Source organism: Myripristis murdjan, chromosome 19, assembly GCF_902150065.1.
Source record: "Myripristis murdjan chromosome 19, fMyrMur1.1, whole genome shotgun sequence".
NCBI lineage: Eukaryota > Metazoa > Chordata > Actinopteri > Holocentriformes > Holocentridae > Myripristis > Myripristis murdjan.
In genome coordinates, this window is record NC_043998.1 from 12,674,963 (window position 1) to 12,696,151 (window position 21,189).

The following is a 21,189-nucleotide window of genomic DNA, read 5'->3' on the forward strand; positions in this document are numbered from 1 at the left end:
CAAGGAAGTAAAATGGGGGTTTTAGCTCATCTGGATTATAAGAGCCAGCAGCAACAGCTCCTACCTGCATCGGGCTTTACCACCTTATCGCCTCCTGCTCTCAGCTGAGGCAGCATCCCCTCCCCCATCCCCAAAAGGTGAAATGAAGCAATAGCCTGCTCCTTTTCCAAAGTGCATTTGACAGCTGCTTCGGCTCTCCACTAACAAATCCCTCCACACACACACACACACACACACACACACTCTACACGCGGCTACCCTGGAACAAATCCCTGACCAGCTCCAGTGCACAGTGGAGGTACTGATCAATCAGACTCAGCTGTTGTTTGGTCTCCATTTTTGATGCAGCACGTACTCGTAATTTTCACCTTTTGCTTTCTGCCCGCAAGGTCCTGGACCCGTGGATGAGTGTGTGTGTGTGTGTGTGTGTGTGTGAGATAGAGAGAGAGAGAGAAAGAAGCATACTTGGGGCTCTGAATCTTTCACTGAGTTTGCTTTTTGAGGGCAGCGAGACAGAGAGAAGAAGGAGAGTGTGTGTGTGAAGGAAGGCGAACGATGGAGAGAAACACGGACAGAGAGAGAGAGGGTCCATGTTCTCGAGTTACAAACAGAAAGAGCACCCACTGCAGGATGCCCTACAGGCAGCTACACACACACACACACACACACACACACACACACACAAGAAGGAAAAAACTGAAATATGAAACACTGGCAGCACACATCAGCACATACAGTGAGAGATAGAGAGCACGCACACACACACATACACATACACACACACACAAACTTACAATACCACATGAACGCACACACACACAACCGATGCACACAGTCTGTACTGACTGTATGTGAGCGAGTGTGTGTGTACGAGTGAGTGAGTGTGTGTCTTTGTTCTGTCTGGCTGTCCTCTTGGCACGTAAATCATAATGGATCTCATTATCCAGCTGGGTCGGCTCGGTGGGGCCTGTCTGGCGGGAGATGATAGCAGGATGGCTGAGGGGCTGCCACAACACACACACACACACACACACACACTTGCACCATCATATCCATGCATGCATGTTGCCGAGTATGCATGCTGCTGCTGCAGGAACATTTACATTTTATCTGCACTTATACTACATAGACAGAAGAATGCACAACTTAATGTACGCACACACACTCACTCACACACACTCACACACACACACACGCACACACACATACAGCCCATCCAGACACAATGGACATTAGTGGCTCAGCTTGCCGTCAGACAGAAGGCGAAGTGATGCAGAGCGGAGGGAGGGACGGATGAAAAATGGAACTTATCCCCTTATTCTCTCTCTCTCTCTCTCTCTCTCTCTCTCTCTCGTCATGCACCCCCTCCCTCCTCCCTCTCTTTCTTAACCCCATTCCTCTATCTGTCACTTGTTTGGAGGACACAGGCAGATGTCGGTTTGTCCCTTGAGGTGAGCGGGGGGACTAGTGCAGCCATCTTTTCCGCCCCTCATCACAGCGCCGGCGACACAAACACACATCCGTCCTGAGGTGGGGAGAAAACCCCTCCGTGTTGTCTGAGTCGATCACATGTTTCGTAGGTATCTCGTACATTCTCGCAGGCCCCAACGCACTCACGCACGCACGTCGTAGCCATTCAGCATCTAGACATCTTTGGCATAACGCCACAGGCTTCGGGCCTCTCTCCGACACTGTGAATAAAGGCGGAGCAGTTGGTTGCTCGTAACACGGTTAGGGCCCACACCATTTGTCTGGACATGACCATTACCCAAGCCAATTACTGGCTGGCGTACAGGCGGCCCGCCAACAAGCTAATGTTTTCCCGTCATGCCTGCCCCGACCCCTCCCTCCTGCACACATGCGCACGCACACACACACACACACACACACACACACACACACACACACACAAATAAATAAAGAGAGGGGGTAGAGTAGGGGAAAGGAGAATAGATAGAGAGGGAGGATGGAGGGCCTGAGGCAAGACCCCCACCCCGCCCGTCTGACTGATACAGCTAATAAACTTTCATTTAAGCTAATGTGCCCCTCTTCCTGTTTTCTCTCCCCTCCGTTCCTCTCTTTTCTCTCTCCTTCTCATCTTTCGATGGCAACCTTTCATCTGCCTCTGCACTGTTCATTTCCCCTCTGTTTTCTCCCTCCATCTCTCCCTCTCGCTCGCTCTCTCTCTCTCTCTGTTTCTCTCTCTGTGCTCCAGAAGAAGGGCTCGTCCAGGCGATCGATGCGTGCAGCCCACCAGCCGGAAGCCCAGTTGGCTGACCAGCACGCCGCTCAATCAGTCTGAACAGCAACACACAGGGCTGCTGGAAACCAACACAGGTAGACACATGCACCACATACTGCACTCTGAATCTGGACTTTTTACTTGTACATCATTTTGTGGATCAAGGACACACAGCAGCACAGGGCTTGGGCTGATATCTGATAATATTGTGAGATCTGTGGCCATATGCAATGTCCTCTACCAATATGAGTCTATACAAGACACCTCTTTAGTACTGAGCCTCGTTATTTTGATGACATTATTTTTAAAGGTGTGGAAAGTTTCAATTTAATATTTATGTCGGTGGATGCAATTCTAAAATGTCCAGTAATGACAGGACAGGATCTGAAGCACCAGTTTCGGTGGCTAGTCTATTTTTTCTAGGCATACAGCCGGAAGGGACCACCCAAAAGGATGTGTTTACTATTTTATGTTATTTTATTAGAAAAAAATGTAATCGCTGTCTAAAGCATTTTTGAGTTACTTTGTTTTGTATTTATGAATTGCCTCGCAGGCCATGCGGGCTGCAGCCCTGGAGAGTGGTGGTTCCCCACCCTAGATGTACACAAAACATTTAATTTAGGAGATTTTAAAAGAATCAATATATATTTGACATAGATGCCATATTTTGACAAGACAATATTGTAATATTAATTTTTTTGGATATCGCCCAAGTCTACCATTCACCACAAATAAATGTAATAAACTTTATACATAATGTTGTCAGTTGCAAGAGAGATGACCCATTGCATATGGATGTTAACATCCCATATGGATATGATGCATTAGACTTTGCATCTATTTAGCATTAATGTGAAAACCACATTCAAAGAAGACCTGAGCATTTGGAGTGAATAAGCTGTGTTTAGCCAAAAATGAGTTACAAACACCAAAAGAAAACTCTTGATAGATGGGTCTGGCAGCAGTACCCCATGAAATCACTGAGTGAATCAGCAACACATTAAAATTTTTTAAATTGCCGAGTATTTTGGCTTCCTTTAACTTAGCTGGCATCAGGCCGTCAGTGTTACAATACTCTAGGTGCTATGCTAATAAAGCTTTCATGCAAACTGGCTGCCATGTTTCTATTCTCTTTGCAGCAGTTGAATGGGCATTGTCTGAGACCACAGTTGGCTCACTGTGTACATGTGTGGTTTCCCTTGTATTGGTCACAGTGTGGGCATGTGTTGACAGTGGACACGCTTTCAGCAACCACGTATTTTGTAGCCGTCGTGCTTTGCCAGTTTTGTTTGAAGGGTGTGTGCGGCAGGTATGTATGTTTCTCTGTGCTCAAATATCTGAGTGACCACGCTTGAATCTCCAGTGCATGTGTTTTCGGCTGCTGCGTGTCCTTCCTTGGCCGTGTTTCACAAGCATATGATCTCCGTTGCGTGTGTTAATCCATTTATGAGGGTGAGGTATAAAATGGCTGAGGTGCAGGTCGCTGTCTCTTTGCTCTTTTTACATAGCTGGCGATGAGACAGAGAGAATGACATACCTCCTTTTAAATTTTAAATAAGACACTGCCCCTTGGTTTTCTCTTCACGCGATCATCTGTAATGTGAGTTAGCTACAACAATAGTTTAAACAGAGTATATTTAGAATGGCATTTTTCGATCAAATTTGATTTGTCCCGAAGGTGGGCAGTTGTTTTTGGAGGTTAGTGCGAGGAGGACACAAAGCAAGGTACAGTACCTCATGGGTCAGTGAAAAGCAATTAAAAGTCATGCCTAATTACAGCAATTAGCCCATACATCCTGCTGTCTGCTGACACGTTGTACACTGGTCAGTCTGATACGCTGTGACACATCTTGGACTGTTAAAGTTCAGTGCTTTTATCAAAGGGGCAGCCAAACCAAAATTAATATTGATTTGCCACTCCAACCTGATGTTAATTGGTTCCCCAAGACCTGTGTGTGTGCGTTTGTGTGTGTGTGTGTGTGTGTAGAGAATATGCCAGTGTAACTATGAACAAAATACATCCTGAGTTGGCTAATTGAAATCATCTCCTCATGTGCCACAAGTCAGGAGCCATTAAGATCGATTAGCCTACAACGAACGCCATTTACCGCAGTAAATCAGGGTCATCAGATGGCATGGACAGCCAGAGGAGAAATCCCCCTGCACGCGCTCTCGCTCACCTGCTGGATGAGGCCCTGCTGTGTTACGACAGAGGGACGCTGAAACCGTGTTGTCAGAGAGCCGGCGGCCTTAGCATAGCCTGTCAGCACGCCACCTGGCTCTGTGCTGTCATTGGCCCCTGATACCTTTTGACTGGTGAAAGGAGAGAGTAACCTACAGTTAAGGGACAGTAGTTTTCATTAAAATGTTTGTATTGTCATCATTTGTTGTAGAAAACATCATGAAAGTGAAACTCTTGAGGTCCTTTCTGTATTGATTTCTGTTCCAGTCAAACCAGTGGTTTTGCTGTGGATTAAAAATTTAAAAATGATCTTCGTTTTTATTCTCTCCGCCCCCTTCAGTTGCACCTGTTGTCTTCAGCTATGCTCATGAAATTTTAGTAACAGTGCACGCTGATTTTATGCTGTTGCTGGATATAAATCCACCACTTAACTGAGAGTTATATTGTAGCGTTGTACCAGGCGAGGGCTAGCAGAGCACTTCAGTTTGATAGATAGAGTTGTGCCCTCTTTCATTAGCAATGGTGTCAGTCATGGACTTTCTCACATCAACTCTGCTACAAGCCCTCATGCCTACGAGAGCTCTACAGCAGTTTTAGCCATGAAGATGTTGCTGCAGTCCTGTAAGACGTGTAGTTTTTAAGTTCCAGCTCGCAGAATATTTTCACTTTGCTGGACAGCTGGCTGGTCTTACCAAGTGCTGAGACAATATCGTTAACGACCACCCAGCCATGCTGTAATGAATCACCGTAGAAAATTCAACCCCTAAAAGTCCATTTTATTACAGTTACTGACTTTTAGGAACTCCCAGATCGTGGTGGATGTTGAAAACTGTGTTAAAGAATAATACTAAATAAGATTACCATGCAGTAACTGCCCTCTTACATAGTGCTCTACATGAGAACCCCCAACACTCACACTTTCTCTCTATCTCTCTCTCTGTCGTGTTCTCTCTCTCTGAATTGCATTTGATATTGGCAGACCTAACTCAAAGTGAGAAAAAGGAACACCCCTCCTCCTTCCTCCATCATGTTCTAAATTTCACAAAGCCTAGAGAGGAAGCGGAAGGAGGGGGAGAAGAGAAAATGAAAATCTCCTGGGTGTGAAAACTGTAGATATCTCTGTATTACTGTACATATAACCGTCATGTGCATATACATCTTCATCTTTTTTTTTTTTTTGCCGAGTCGCCGTCCTCATCCCTGCAATGCACGTGGACTGCAAATCCCTCGCGCCCTCCCTCCAAATGCATACAGGACAAACCTGACGTGTGCTCATCCATCCAGAGGTGTAGGGCCCTATATGCTCCCATGCCGTGGCGCGCTACAGTAGGCGAGGCAGACAGTCTTAGTATTTTTTAATAAGACGGGCAATAACAATAAATCCTAGAGGCTAATCACCCGCTCGCTGCTCCCCCCCCCCTTCATCCACCCCCTTCCAAACCCGGAGCGCTGCAGCATTACCCCGCCACTGCCTTCAATTACGCCATTCATCATGCGTCTTATCTGGCCGCTGGTTTGATTGAGTGTGCAGTGGGAGGCGTCGCAAAGCCTGGCATTCTCAACCTTAGTGTGTGTGTGTGTGTGTGTGTGTGTGTGTGTTGAAGGTATATGTCTGAGGATGTTGATGGGAATGGGAAAACTGTGCATTTCACACTGGGGTGGGGTGTGTGCAGGGTGTGTTGGGATGTATATGTGTGTGTAAGGAGGGTGAGATGCAGAGAGGACGAGAAAGTGTGTGTGTGTGTGTGTGTGAGAGAGCACGCCAGCACACATGCGAGCGAGGCCAAAGCCAGCTCTACAGGAGTGTATAAATCAAACCAGATGATAGGCCCCCACTCTGATCCACTCTGTCTGAGCAGGCACATTTCTCTTTATTCCCCTCCTACTGTCCCTGCCAGCTTCCTTCCTTCCTTTCCTCCTTCCCTCTCTCTCTCTCTCTCTCTCTTTCTGTCTCTCTCCCTCCTCCTCTTCCTCTCCTCTGGAACAGATTTGTCTGGGGGCTCCTGCCTAATCTCCAGCAGTGCCGGGTGTTGGGAGACGGGCGACAAATTTTAATAAGCAACTGGGTGCTGTAATTTAGCGGCCTGGGAGGGAGATTAGGCTGATTGATGCCGGGCTGGCCTAATGGTCCAGCCCGCGGCTCCCAGCCTAAATTGGTGGTAATGAAAGTTTTGTGCAAATTGAGAGCGGAGGAAAATAAGGCGTCCTCCCATCCTCTTCTCTCTCTCTCACTCTCTCTCTCTCACACTCTCTCTCTTGCTGTCAGTTTTTCCCTCTACTCGGTTTGCTTTTTCTCACTGTCAGGGTTTCTCTCTCTTTCAGTTTCTCTATTTGTTATGTTCGCTTTCCCTCTTTCTCTGTGTTTTTCTAGCTGTCCCCTCTCTCTCTCTCTCCCCCGCTTGTCCACATCCACCCCTCTCTTCCTTTTTCTTGCCCGCCACTTGATCTGCCTCTTTTAACGAAACGATTTGTCCCTCCTCTCTCTCTCTCTCTCTCTTGTTCATTTTTTCTTGCATTTTTCTGAATCAGGCTCTGTCTCTACCTAACTCTGTCTACTTGATTTACTTTTACTCACATCTCCCTCACTTCCTGCCTCCTTTTGCTTGACTCTGTGTGTGTGTGTGTGTGTGTGTGTGTGTGTGTGTGTGTGCGTGCCCGTGTGCAGATGGGTTGGGGGTTGGGAGGCGTTGTCTGAGCCTCTCCTGTGTTGTCAGGACAGATTCATCTATAACCACAGACAGATGGGACGACAAGGCTGATGGCTGTCTCCCTCTACCTCGATCCCTCTTTCCTCACCCCCCAAGCCCCCCCGCTCTCTTCATCTCCCCAAATCACTTTCAGCTGGGCTACCGCTCCAACAGGCCCTGTCTGCCATACATTATTAGGCCGTGGAGATTTCCAGGCCACTTTTCAGGATGTGGAGAATGCGTATTTGTGTTCAACACCTTGTTCCAATGGCTAGTTGCATATTGTTAGGTATGTTTGTAAGTAATTTGTTCAATATTGCAAATTCCAGTAAGGCCAACAAGTGTATTGCAGCTGCAGTTATTACAACAATTAGCTGTCTATGGTCTGAATTAGGATAGATGTAAAAGCATATGCACTGCTTACATTTGCTGCTCTCGCTCGGTTTCTTGTAGGTTTTACTGGGGAAGATCCTGTGGTTGCACTGATCATTGTATATACCCCATCCCCACCAAACCAGCTTTCACCATATCCATATCAGACACTAACCTACTGTGATTTTTGTATGATGAGAAAGCTCAACCTCACCTATAAAAATAAAAGGTCATGTGTATAAACAATGACACATATTCTTGCCTGTTTTGCGAGAACTAGGGTTTACATTTTTTAAAAGCTGTGTCTCTGCTGTTTAGTTTTCCCCACTCTCTGAGTCACAAAACGTCACAAAGATGTCTGACTCTACAGTGACTTGCCAGAAGGGAAGAGAAGTCAAATGTAACAGTCAGAAACAAATGTAACAGTCAGAAAAAAAATAAAAATAAAAAAATAACAGTCAGAAACAGTTAGAAAGTTACACAGGAGCGCTTTAATTATCACAAAAAAAAAAATCTAGCATCAACCAGTCAAGTCTCCTCAAACCATGACAGAAGGTAGTGACCGCGATTTTTTTTTTTTTTTTTGTTCCCTTGGAAAAGGACCAATGTTTGATCAATATTCCTGCTGCAACAAGCAACAGGAGGCATGTTTGTCCCATGTGTATTGCATTACATGTCGGTCCTATGTGTGTCGCCTGTGTATATGTTACTGGGCCACTATTTGTATTTGGTGTCATATGTTGCAAATGTAAATGTGAGCCGCTCAAGCTGTACTGAGACAAATTCCACCAGCCCGGCTGCGTGACAATAAAGTTACTTGAACTTGAACCTGATGAGCAGAGATAGTCACCATGCCTGTATGAGGCATGAGAACCTAAGGTTTCATTTCATTTCAGGCATTTTGAGCGAATGAGCATTCTCCCTGAATCCTCGACTTCCTCCTGAAGACAAAGAGAAAGAGAGAGCAATGGAAAAGAACAAGTGACTTATGAGCGCTGAGTGGAGAGATAATAGAAGTCTACAGTATGTGACATGGATGTTCACACAGTAAGAAAATCCCCAGAGAATGGAGGAGAGGGAGTAAACTCACATGGGAGTCTTGTCCCAGAGGAGTTCAGCCTATACATTTTGTGTTTGTGTGTGCATGCATGGACGTGCATGTGTGCATGCTTCTGCTCGCCTATATATTTTTCCATTTCACTGTTTGTGTGTATGTGTTAGCCAGCCTTCCACCAATTCCCAAACAACAGGGCGAATGTCTTCCGGCACTCTTCACTCCCTTTTTCTTAACTCCTACGCAGCCTTCTATTCTCTTGGTATTTTATTTTTACAATTTTTTTAAGGCTGATGCTGCCGAAGTTGTCCTCCTCCTCTCTCCCTGCCACCTTGAGTTATGCACTGATCCATCATTAATACCTTCATTAGCATTTTTCTCCCTCTGAGGTGCAATGGGCTCGTGTCTATGGTTCAAACCAAAGTACTGATGCGCTCACATCATTAAACAAGGGAATGCTCAGATTTCTCCCCACGACAAGGAGGGGGTGGGGAGGAAGAGGTAAGAACACTAAGGAGCACAGTTGGAGTGCACTGAACATAAAAACCTTGTACAGTACACAAATAAGCTCTCTCCCCCACCCCCACAAGGCCTCCTGTAAAGCGTGTTTCCTAACACACATTGCACAACAACCTCTGTCCTTTTGCAATATCCTGAACAAATTTGAACAAGAAGCAGAATTACATTTAATTCCAAACCCAATCAACGCTCCTGCGAGGGCCAGAGAGACACTCTGAGGTGACTGGGTTGATGCACGGCAGTAAAAATGCCGCAGCGATGCAGGCAAGTCGCACGACCGAGCTCGTAAATGAGTGGCAACCGCCTGTGAAGTTTATCTTGGCGGGAGTCGGCCCTCGCTGATTGCTCGGCTAAGTCTGTGGTTGAGACTCCAGACAACACAATATAATCTCGCTTCCAGAGTCCCAACAACTTCCTAAGTGCAATGTGGTTGAAGAGACGGTGTGGGTAATTTCAGATTGGACAGGGCCGGTCTCTCCACAGGAGATATTTAGGCCTTGTAATGTTCACACTCTTGGCTAGCCAGAGTGGGTTGGTTACAACTGATAGTTTATTTTTCTTGGAGAGAGAGAGAAAACTCTTTTGTACGTGTGAGACAGATGACAAAAACATAGAATGTGGCCTGGACCATAAACTCTTGGGAATTCCGAGTTGCTGGTTTCCTTTGTAGAGTTGTAGCCCATTAAAATGTCCAGTGGTCAGGCGTACAGTAATTTGGCACACTGTTGCATGTTGCACAAGTGGTTACGCAGCTTCGCAGGCCGAGCTGTTTCTTGGAGAGGCGGTAAGACGGGGCCTTTTTATTAAATTAACCCTTGGGATGGCAGTACTAATAGAGAATACTTGGCTGCTGCTTGCACCGGTTTCTCTGCTATTTCCCCCCCTGGGTTTTGATTTCAGGACAGTTTGAAAATTTATAGCCAAGATTTATCATCCACTAGGCTTGGGTGACATCCAAAATGTATGTGATATTTTATATGATATTGTCTTGTCGAAACATTGCAATATTTTATTTTATTTTTATTTATTTCATTTTATTCTAAATTCTTTAAAAATCGTAAATGAAATGTTTTATGTACAACAACTGCACATTAATCAAAATTGCCATAGTATGCCATCAGAGTTACGTATGCACACCGTTACTGTTACTATGTGCAGCTGTTTTGCAGGAAACTAAAACTTAAACTTTATTTATTTAAACTTTATTTAATCAAGTGGAGGTTAAATAAAATAATAAGTCTGAGACAAGAATCATTGTGAAATCAAAAAACTTATTACAGCTTTTAATACGGAAAAGCTAATAATTGCATGATATTGTAAAATATTTTGCATACGGTGACAAATATTATGATATATGATGTTGATGGATATCGGCCCACGGCTATTATCCACCTTTTTTCATGCAATCTAGTGGAGGGGCTATAATGCAGGAAGTCAGCAGCATATGAATGGCTGCTGTTGGCCAAATGCTGTCCTCCCACCTCATAGTTTTATGGTGGATGATACTATGAGATATTGAATGGGGTGACGGGGGCCTTGATGTTCACTTCCCTTTCATATGATGGTGGGATATGCTTTATGGGAAGGGTTGCTGGGGTGGGAGGTGGGATGAGGGGCAGCTGTTGGAGGAGGGAAAGGAGCGGGGTAAGGTGCTGATGGGAAAGAGACGAATGGCATGCCAGTGTCAGAAGTGGTCATGTGCTGAGGAAAGAGTAGGGGAGAATGAGAGGGAGGGAGGGAGAGGGGGAGGGCTTGACTGATTAACCTGTTTACCTCCCTGAAAATGCTCCGGGCGCCATTCTGATTAAAGTTCAGACTTCCATCTATCATCGCCGGGGCCCGACTGAACCGCTGGAGCTGCCAATACCACCTAACAGCGTCACAAAGACGGGGCCTCCAACCAATGCCACCACCACACCTTCCAACAACAAAACGAATGGGAGCCCGCCCAAACCTAATATTGTCGACCAACAGCTTCATCTGCATCTCATCCTTCCTTGTCACCTCTGGAAGGGAGACATCAGAAACCCTCCTTCTATTTCACACTCCTTGACTTGTGTCCTCTGTCCTTGCCTGTCCTGTTCTCTCTCCACTCTGCCACTTAAGCTCCTTGTCCTTCGTGCTTCTGTATCCTGGCCGGTTCCCTCCAGTGATGTGATTCTGGTCTCTGCTTTCTGAACTCGAGGCTTTTAGCACCTCCGACATAATATGATTACGCCCGTATGGGGATGCGATATTGTCAGCAGCCCTCTAAAAATACCCCATCCAGTCCAGCCACAGTGGCTGTGTGACTGGACTGGGAGTGCACAGGCAGCGGTGCACACAATGTTCTGGTCACTCATGCACAAACGGTAGGCCTTTAGAAAGCTTTTTGCGCCGTCATAGGCCCAGTGTGTGTGAGGACAGCCGGATGGGAGCGTGTAAAGTAACATGGGATCCCTCATGAGCTCATAAGCAGGCTAGGACGTGTGCACAAAAGACACAAATGCATGCGCCCACATTTTTATCAAGGACATGAAACCCAACACTGCGCTGTTGGTTTTCTGCCACCACCAGCACTCCTGCAGTAACCACTGCTGACGTCAAATGTGCTTCACGGAGACAGAAAATGGTGGCCACCCCGATTTTAGACCGCTCTGTCCAGTGTTGATCTTCTTAGATCTCTCTTCTCCCTCGTTCTCGGTTTCGGGTGGCGGAAAAATTAGGTCAGTGCTGTGTTTGATCACGCTTTGTACCTCTTGTTACCGCAGAGCCATCCCAACCATTTTATTTTAGAAATGCCTCTTTGTTTTCCTGCTCTCCCTCTCTCTCTTTTTCTACGCCTCTCCCACGTCTTTCTCATTCCTATTCTCTCTCTGTGCCAGTGAAAGTTGACTGAAAACACATGGGCAATGGCCTGCCTAGTCATGCCTCAACACACGATCACTGTTGTCAGTCAGGCCAAACACCAAAACATGACCAGCCTTCGCTAACGTTACGCTTCTCGCCCTCTCTTTTTTGCCGAGGTGCCAAGGTTGACATCAGTTCTGTTTGTTCAGTGTTTCAGCAATTCAACTACAGGGGACAATTGTGGAGTTCAAGAAAAGGCATTTCCCTGGATCTGAGTTTTTGTATTGTTCCACACGAATGGAGGCTCGGATCGATTTTAGTTCTCATCAGTAAACAGTGAACGAACAGTCAAAGAATACATGATTCTGCTTTACATTTTTGTTGAGCCATTTTCAGTTTTGCATCTTTTCTGTCAAGCTCGCACACAGATGTGACTGATACTCTTCCCTGCTGATCTGATGAACACACACACACACACACACACAATCAGCTGAGGGAGGGCTATTATGGGCCTACATGGACCTCAACCCTCAGGGCAGCAGGAAGGGTTTCAGGTGATTTCAATTTGGCTCAGACAGGCCTATATGATGTTACACCAGCCTGTGATGGACTGATTTAATCCTACTGATGGTGCTCATAAGACACAGAGAGAAACACACACACACACACACACACACACACACACACACACACACACACACAGACACAGACAATCACCCTCCCCACAAAGAAAGAGGTCACGATCGTTCTCAGTCATATGTGTGTGTGTGTGTGTGTGTGTGTGTGAAACATAGAGGTCAATGGGGCTAACACAGTCCCCTGGCTGTTCTCAAGGTTAATGCGGGACCGACAGTTGCTGCTATTAGCAGCCTTCAGATGGTTTCCACCCCCCGTATGCAGTAGTGCATTAAGATGTAACAGCTTCACCCTTTCAGACGTCGACCACATCATGATTTTACATTTCCTATTAACTCCTATTGTCTGTGCTCAACCGGTATGGTCCATTAAAGCGATACGTGCCACTGTTACCGCCTCATTCTCACGTGTCACTCATCACCTCCTATAGGTCATTATTTCACATCGTCCCATTGTCTATTAATTGAAATATCACAGACCTGGCCTATATCGTCCATTAAAGTAATAGGGGCCAATGTTACAAGTGTCACTGCTGCTTTAGGTGCTGGCTTATTAATTTTCATTGTCTAAGTTTAGCTTGCAGATGGACAGAGAGGTGGATCTGTGCGGAGGAAATAAATCTTGCATGCTGGCAGCAAACACTCTTACCTAAATTCCTAAGATCTCATCTTTATAACATCTACATTTGAATTTAAAGCCTATTAGCCGAGGGTCTTATCAAAAGCATCTCAGAATGTATTGTGTTGCTCAAGGACACTTGGACAAGACCGGCCGCTCAGTTACTTTTACATAATCACATATTGCAATTTTATGTTTCCATGATTAATTGTTCTTTGATATTTAAGTATTTTTTTTATATTTTCAGTGACCCTGAAAGTCCTGGTCCATCAAGTGTTTTTTTCATGTCTGCAAGTAGCTTTTGTGGGAAGTCCAAAACCTTCATAGGTCATCTCTGGAAAAATATAATGATGAGTGAAGTTTAAAAATAAATAAATAAATAAATAAATAAATAAAAAGGGTCGGCCAAACAAGAGTAAAGAAAATCCTTTGCTCAAACCTGAGTGTGGGAGCATTGTGTTACTTCCCAAAAGCATATGATTGTTGGTCATGTGGAAGTATTTTTATTTTAAAAACAGATTCTGTGAAAAGGTTGCCATAGGGTTTTAGCAATTATTTGAACTTTGTAAATAAGGACCGCGGTTAAAGACAGAGTGAGAACAAGAGTTTGTTTTATCTCGTACTTTGAGAAATGCTGCACTGAAATAAGAGAAGAATAACTAAGTATGTGTTGAGGTGCACAAATGTAGAAAAATTATATTGCTTCCAGAAAACAAGATGGTTATCATGATTAATTATCTTGATCACAGTATTTAGTGGAATTATGGGCATTATCGTTTTTGCCATAACGGCCCTGGACAGGACATGTGGCAGTCAGAGCTGTTAAATTTGTTATGGCACATTCCCTCCAATCATTTATCGTCTGTGTGTTTCTTCTGTCCGCAGACTGTAGGCTGGTAAGAACTGATGACTTTGAAATGTCACTGTGTTCAGAGACAGACGGACAGCATTGCTAACATACTAGCTACACCACATACAGACACACACACAGGCTCTCTGTGTGTGTGTCTGCAGTGCAAGGTTCATGTAGGGGAACATGAGGGATTTCACACTGTCTGGACACACTTTGGACAGAGCTGTGTGTCTGAAAAAGTGAGGAAACATTTCTGTGTGTGTGTGTGTGTGTGTGTGTGTGTGTGTGTGTGTGTGTGCATGCAGTGTCTGGCTTTTTTTTGTTGTGGTCCGCTTTGATCTGCATTTCTCACTCTTCTTTTGCTCTCCCCAACCTCAGATATCCAAAAACAAATCCTAAACTTTGTCCCGCGGTCCCTTTGGACGGATCGGGCTACGTTAATGTTTGGTGAAATATGAAGTATTTATTTCAAATTGTTTAGAAACAGTGCACAAGTTTTCACTTTATTCGCGCTCTTTCCATTCCCAGTAACTTTCAACAAGGCGTCTAAGCGAAGGCCACCATGTCAACTCTGTATATGTGCTTATGTGTGTTCCCATCCTCACATGTTCCCATTCCATGTAAACCCACACTGAAGAGACCCACTCTAATAATATGACTAAACAAAAGTGTGAGTGTGCGTGTGGGCGGGTGTTTGTGCATGCATGCATTGTGTGAGAAATTGTTTCTACGTATTTGTGCCCACATGCTCACACTTATAGAATATGGATGTGATAGTGAGAGTGGGCCAGACTGTGAGTGTCTTGTGATTACGTCTTGCTGCACTCAGGCCGTATTCAGGCTCAAGTGTGCAGTATTGTCCCACTCATCCTTGGTCACTGTTAGTGTTCAGTATTACATACAAAGTAAAGAGTTTTGACCTTATAACATCAGAATATATACGTATTGTGTGTGTGTGTGTGTGTGTGTGTGTGTGTGTGTGACAGAACTGCACAGAGAAAGGGGGAGGGAGAGAGGAGGAGGAGGAGGATGGAAGAGGGAGGGGGAAAGGGTGGGAAAAGCGCCTGGGTCCATATGAAGAGTGATGATGTTGTTGACTCACTGTCTCCTGGATGCCAATCAATCAATTAACCAATCAATAGTCATCTGGTGAGCCCCGGAGGACACTGGGAAAATCTCCCAGAAACACTCGAATCAATTACTTTTCTCCTCGACCGCAGACACACATGCAGACACACATACTTGCACGCATGTGCACCCACACACACCACACACACACACACACACACACACACACACTCATTCATATACAGTAGTTATAATCATGGGATGTGAATCCTTGGCTTGACATTTATTCAGTCCACTTTATGATTCACTAGTTGGCAGTTCGATTTAAGAAACGAAGAAAAAGCGATTCAGTTTAATTCAAATGTACCAAGTTCGAGTCAATGATTCAAGTCACACTTTTAGTCACATTGTAGCCAAAATTAAACACACGCAATATGGCAATCTGTCTTTTTTTTTTTTTTTTTTTTTTTTTTTTTAATAAGAATGTGTATGAATAGAATGAAAGCATTTCATATCAGTTCAGGCTGAAGTCAGACTCTTTTTTTTTTTAAATTCAGCATATTGATGCATTTGAAAACTGGCAGAATTCATAATCAGCCTTAATGCATGTTACAGTAGCTACCAACCCACCCATTCAAACACTCAGATTGACATGCAATGGGAAAGATGGAAAATGAGTAAATCCCCCCTTTCCTCTGTCTCTAGCTTCCTTCCCTCCTTCCGTCCTTCGTCCTTCCTCTCTCCCCGTCCTAATGGAACGCAGCTCCAGCGACGCTGTAATACAGTTAATGGATAGGCCTGGCAGCTTATGGAGCCCATGCATTTTTAAATGGGAGTTTTATGACTCCGGGAGAGCAGAGAGGGAGAGAGAGAGGGAGGTATATGCTTGATATTTGTTCCTCTCGTGTATGTGTAAGCATGTGAGTGAGTGAGTGAGTGAGTGAGTGAGTGAGTGAGTTAGTGTGTGTCTGTGTGTGTGTGTGTGTGTGTGTGTGTATGTTTGAGTTCTTCCTCGCTTCGTGTTTTCTCTCTTTCTCCCTCGTCCTTCTGGTTGTTCTTCCCTCCTTTCTCCTTCCTCCCCTTGCCACCAGTTCTCTCACACACACACACATACACACACACACTCACACACACACACGCACCCATATGCATATGCATGCACAGTGTCACTGATACTCCAATAAGGTCATTCCGGTCATGAACCCTGTTACTGAGCAGAATGCACAGGCTTATGATCTGATTCCAGCTGTTGTGTTTATGTGTGTACATTGGCTTGCACTCCTCCAGATGTCATCTGGAGCATTGGATTTATATAAGATCATTGTGTGTGTGTGTATGTGTGTGTGTGTGTGCGCGTGCGCGTGCATGTGTGGGTGGGTTTGTTTGTGGCTAATGTATGCCCTTAATCTAGCGGCGTTCTTTAAGCGCAAATTGATGTGTGCAAGATTGAGATTGAGTCACCAGATGATACACAGAGGTCATTAAACAGTATCAGCTTGTGTGTGCGTGTGTGTGTGTGTGTCGTGGAGAGGTCATAGCGTGTTGCCCGCCGCTCGCCAGCATCCATCTGCCTTTGCCCTGACCCACAAATCCCTGCCCCCACCAATTGTGTTCCACTTCAGTCCACTATTTGATATACACATGAATAGAAACACACACACACACGCATGCACGCAGGCAGGCAGGCAGGCAGCGCTGTAGGCGATCTCGGCCTGCCCCACATACTGTCCCGTTGGCCTGCTTGTCTTGCTGATGGCAGCAGTGGTGAGCCGTGGAAATATGTGATTTCCCTCCAGGGGGAAAGAGGGACACACAGCGCAGAGTGAAGTTTGCTCAGGGCTGTTAACGCAGGCGACGCGCTTAGACGCCGGGTGACGCTGTCATCCGACATGTGCCCGCGCCGGTGGACAGCCAGTGATCACATACCGGAGGGCCTAGCTGACGCAGGAATTTCATCCACATATAATATGTGAGAAGAAACTTTCCTGACTGCCACATTTATTTGCTGACACTGAATTTTTTTGTGACGTCCCGGAAAAACGAAACACTTGTACTACATTCAGTTTTCAAAGAGAGAATATGTTGGCAGTTTGAAGGCTGGCTTCTCCATTGGCTCCTTATCACTTTACCTTACCACTGATACTTTTCACAGTGACTTTACTATAATCTTGCTGTGCAATTAAGAAACAGTGGGAGAAGCGTTTCTAAGTGGCACAGAATATAATCACAAATAAAGAAAAGACTCTAGAAGCACCTTATACGCAAAATGAAATATTTAGGCCTATTCCAGCCCTTACAGCACCAGAAACAAAAACAAGCTCATGAAAAGCAATGATGAACAAGTTATGGCTTCACATAAACATGCAGATAACAGCAAGCCTTTTCAGATTCAGCGCTCTTCCTCAGGCAGCTCTTTCATTTTGGTTGCTATAATCTTCAAATGTATGTTCTGGGAACTGATCCTGACAATTTGTCATACCGCTGATCCAGGTAGTGCTCATTTCACTTGTTGTAAATTGGTCTGAATGTGAGCTTTGGCTAAACGCCTTCAATGTAAGAAGTAGTATTTCCGAGGCTAATGTTGAGTAGACAGAGCTACTGACTAACATTTAAAGGGAATAGCAGTGTGCTGATATATCAGACTTGTATGAAGAGCATATATAGGGCTGCAGTATGAACAAGAGGATGGCTTGCTATTGTTACAAATAATTATACTGGGTTGTATCATCAAAACAAGTATTTATCTTAATTAATGACATGAGGTTTGGTCTGCACCGGATTTTGCAAATCCTTTCTCGTCAAAGAAAAACAAGTTTTCTTGGTATTTTTTTATTTTTGTTTTTAAAGGGAGCTAATGAAAGGGAATTGAGGCAACATCACATAATTGCATGATGGAGGCTGCAAATGGCAGTGAGGGATAAACTGTTTGAAAAATGTGTGCTGCAGTACCCAGAAATTATGTAACGTGAAGTCACTCAGCTGCGCACAGCAAGGTCATGTTTACTAGCCTGTGATGCTTTTTTACCAAAGCGAAAAGAGCAGCGAATATCTAGCCCCTCGATGCACGGTATACTTGCTCATTGCAGCTTGGAAGACAGTTAATATTTCACACTTAAGTTTCATTTCATCACTTCCTCAGTCTGGGTGGAGTTTCCGCACCTAACACTCGAATTTCATTTGAGCAAGTACGGTCAGTCTGTGATATCTCATTTCGGTGGAATGTGATGCGCTTATCTTTCAGTGCCACTTTGTGATTTAGTCTGATAAGACAACGGTGTTTTTACAGATCATGTCAAGTGCTGCTTCGTTCCCATAACTGTGAATACACACACACACACACCTACAAACACACACTCTGAGGTGGATCTCCCTCCATGCGAGCTATTCAAGTAAATTGAATTTAGTCTAATTGCTGCAGGCCTGAATCCACTCCAAGATGTGCTGGGCTCTGTGAACAAGACTCTAACAAGCCCTCTGGAAATACATGTGACATTTAGGCTGGCAAATCAGGCCTGCTTTTTTGCCTCACACACACACACACAATGCTTAACAACCACACACACACATACGCTTATTCAGTCAACGCTGCAGCACACAAACTGTACACAAATGCAAGTTCAGTCATGTGGGCATACACTCTGCTGCACATAGTAGTTTGTCACACACTAGTGCATACACATGAGCAGACACACACACACACACACACAGCGTGAACACATGTACACAGCTACTAGACCTGAATGACTAAATACACGTGAATTAAAGCTTGTACTTTGCTCACGCCTCCATAAACTATTTGTTGCTCTTGCCTTTTAATACACCACTTATGTCATGTCTGCCTCTAATACCATGGCATTTTTTAAAAATATATTTAGAGATAATAATAGTTGTAATGCTGCTGGGCTGCAGGTTATAACCGCAGACCGTCCCTTTTAACTGGGCGCAGCACCTCTGAGCAGCACGTCGTTTGATGTTGCAGTGGGCGAGCGCGCGGCATAAACAGGAAGGGGCCCCGCGCTTTGGTGCGTCACTCGCTCTCGTGTCATCGGATCTTCTGTGCTGAAATGTTTCGCATAACATCGTTAGCCCAGTATCCTGGGTAAGAGCACAGAGGTGACACACTCTTCACAACACAGCACAATCAGGCACACGTGCTGAGGTGGATGCGATTGCGCAAACACAGACACACACACACGCGCACACACTTAAGAAGCAATGTTGGATTAGTTGATGTTGGCTGGAAGAAAAATGAAACATGCGCTTAAGCCTGCTTCTGCATGAGAATGAGCAGTGATGGAACAGAGGTGTGTGTGTGTGTGTGTGTATGTGTGTGTGTGTGTGTGTGTGTGCCTGCACTGGTGCACATCTACATTTATACATATGAAAGATGACATCTTAAGTGTTTTGAGTATAGATTTTGTGTGTGTGTGTGTGTGTGTGTGTGTGTGTGTGTGTGTGTGTGTGTGTGTGTGTGTCAGTGGGTTGGGGGGTGTTGAGTCTGTTGGAGTCCAGCTTAGAAATATGGACTTCATTTATGCTGGGCTTATCCTGCTAACTGGAACAAGGTTTGGGGGTGGAGTGAGGGAGCCACCCCCTTCTACACACACACACACACACACACACACACACACACACACAAGTGCCTGTACATGAGTTTGGACACATGCACAACTCCCTTCCCTTGTCCCTTTTGTTATTGCTGGCCATGACTACCCATTTACTCTATAAAAAAAAATCCTGCATTTCCAAATGGCCTCCTCTCATTTCCTCTCAATGAGATGTCGCTAATTTTTAATCCGGACTGAAACTCGCATCATCTTTAGACACAATGGGATGCGCGTCCTTTATTTACGTCATACTGCTCTGAGTGGTGTGCCGAGTGTTTTTGCATAGAATCGCAGCAAGCTCTTGAGAAAATGGGCTCTTTCCCTTCAAAGCCAGCGCAAGTTGCAGAGAGCCCTGTGTATTTTCTGTTTATTTTGATACTGTAAATAGCCGTCCCTGTGCTCCCTGCTCCTTTGTGAGGAAACGCAGATAGATTTGGTGGTTTTAGAGAATGTTTATAAAGTAGCGGAAGTAGTGTGTGTGTGGGGGGGGGGGCGGACTAAAACTTTGCAAAGAAAGTTGTGAAATTAAAGTCTGCATAATTTCTTTTTATACCCTCCGGTTTAGTCAGGTAAAGCAGCTATGGAAGAAAGTGGATGAGTTGAGGATGAGGAAACAAGGGGTTGTTGGGACGATCCCAGAGGGCTGGTGAAGCAGAGGGGGGTGGAAACAGCGTGTGACAGTTGGGAAACAATAACATGCACCGCAGACCCCAGACCGCAGGAGACACAACTGCCTCACCACCAGAAAACCTCGGGGCTTTCTTCTACTCCATATTCTGTTTGCCCTGCTCTCGCTTTTCTCCTCAGTTTACTCTCTTGTCTCCGCATGCCTTCTCTCTCTCTGTGTGTGTGTGTGTGTGTGTGTGTGTGTGTGTGTGTGTGTGTGTGTGTGTGTGTGTGTGTGTGTTCCTCTTCCTTTCCTCTCTGATTTTGCTTTTGTCTTTTCCCCTGGAATTTCTTCCCTCTCGGCCTCCCCCTCCCATCCCATATCTGTATAACTCACTCTCTCTGTCCCCGGGTCCAGAGCACATTTCGCCCCTTAACTCCCTCTCTGCAATGGCCTATTATCTCCACCTCCACCTCCACCACTCCACCACTCCACCCCTCTCACTTGGCTCCCTTCCCTCTTTTCTTCCCAACTCTCGCTCTCTGTCTCTCTTCTCTCTCTCACCTCTCTGCTCTCTTCATATTTCATATTAAGCAATCCTTTCCATGGAGCCAGCTGTGTAAACAACGGGGACCGGCCCTCCGTGTTTTCTCAGAAGGAGAGAGAGAGAGAGAGAGAGAGAGAGAGAGAGAAAATATGCCGGAAAAACCTGGACGCAAGGAGCTCGCCGTGCGCTGCTCGCATCGATGATCTATGGCCCTTTGTCTCTCTCCTGCCTCCTTTGAGTGTGACTGGGACTCTCCGCGCAGTGTGTGGGAGTGTGTGTGTGTGTGTATGTTTGTGTGCGTATGCGTGCGTGTCTACCGGGGCAGTGTATCTATGTGGGTGTGGGCGCTTTCTGTTACCACAGCCCCC

At 45.3% G+C, this 21,189-nt stretch overlaps 1 protein-coding gene across 1 annotated transcript in view; it reads left to right on the forward strand.

The window, feature by feature from the left end:
- raraa (retinoic acid receptor, alpha a) overlaps positions 1–21,189 on the forward strand; it is a 172,964-nt gene that overhangs the window by 47,209 nt on the left and 104,566 nt on the right. Inside the window, 1 exon segment of the mRNA XM_030077595.1 lies at positions 2,216–2,337. The gene's annotated coding sequence lies outside the window, so the exon portion shown is untranslated.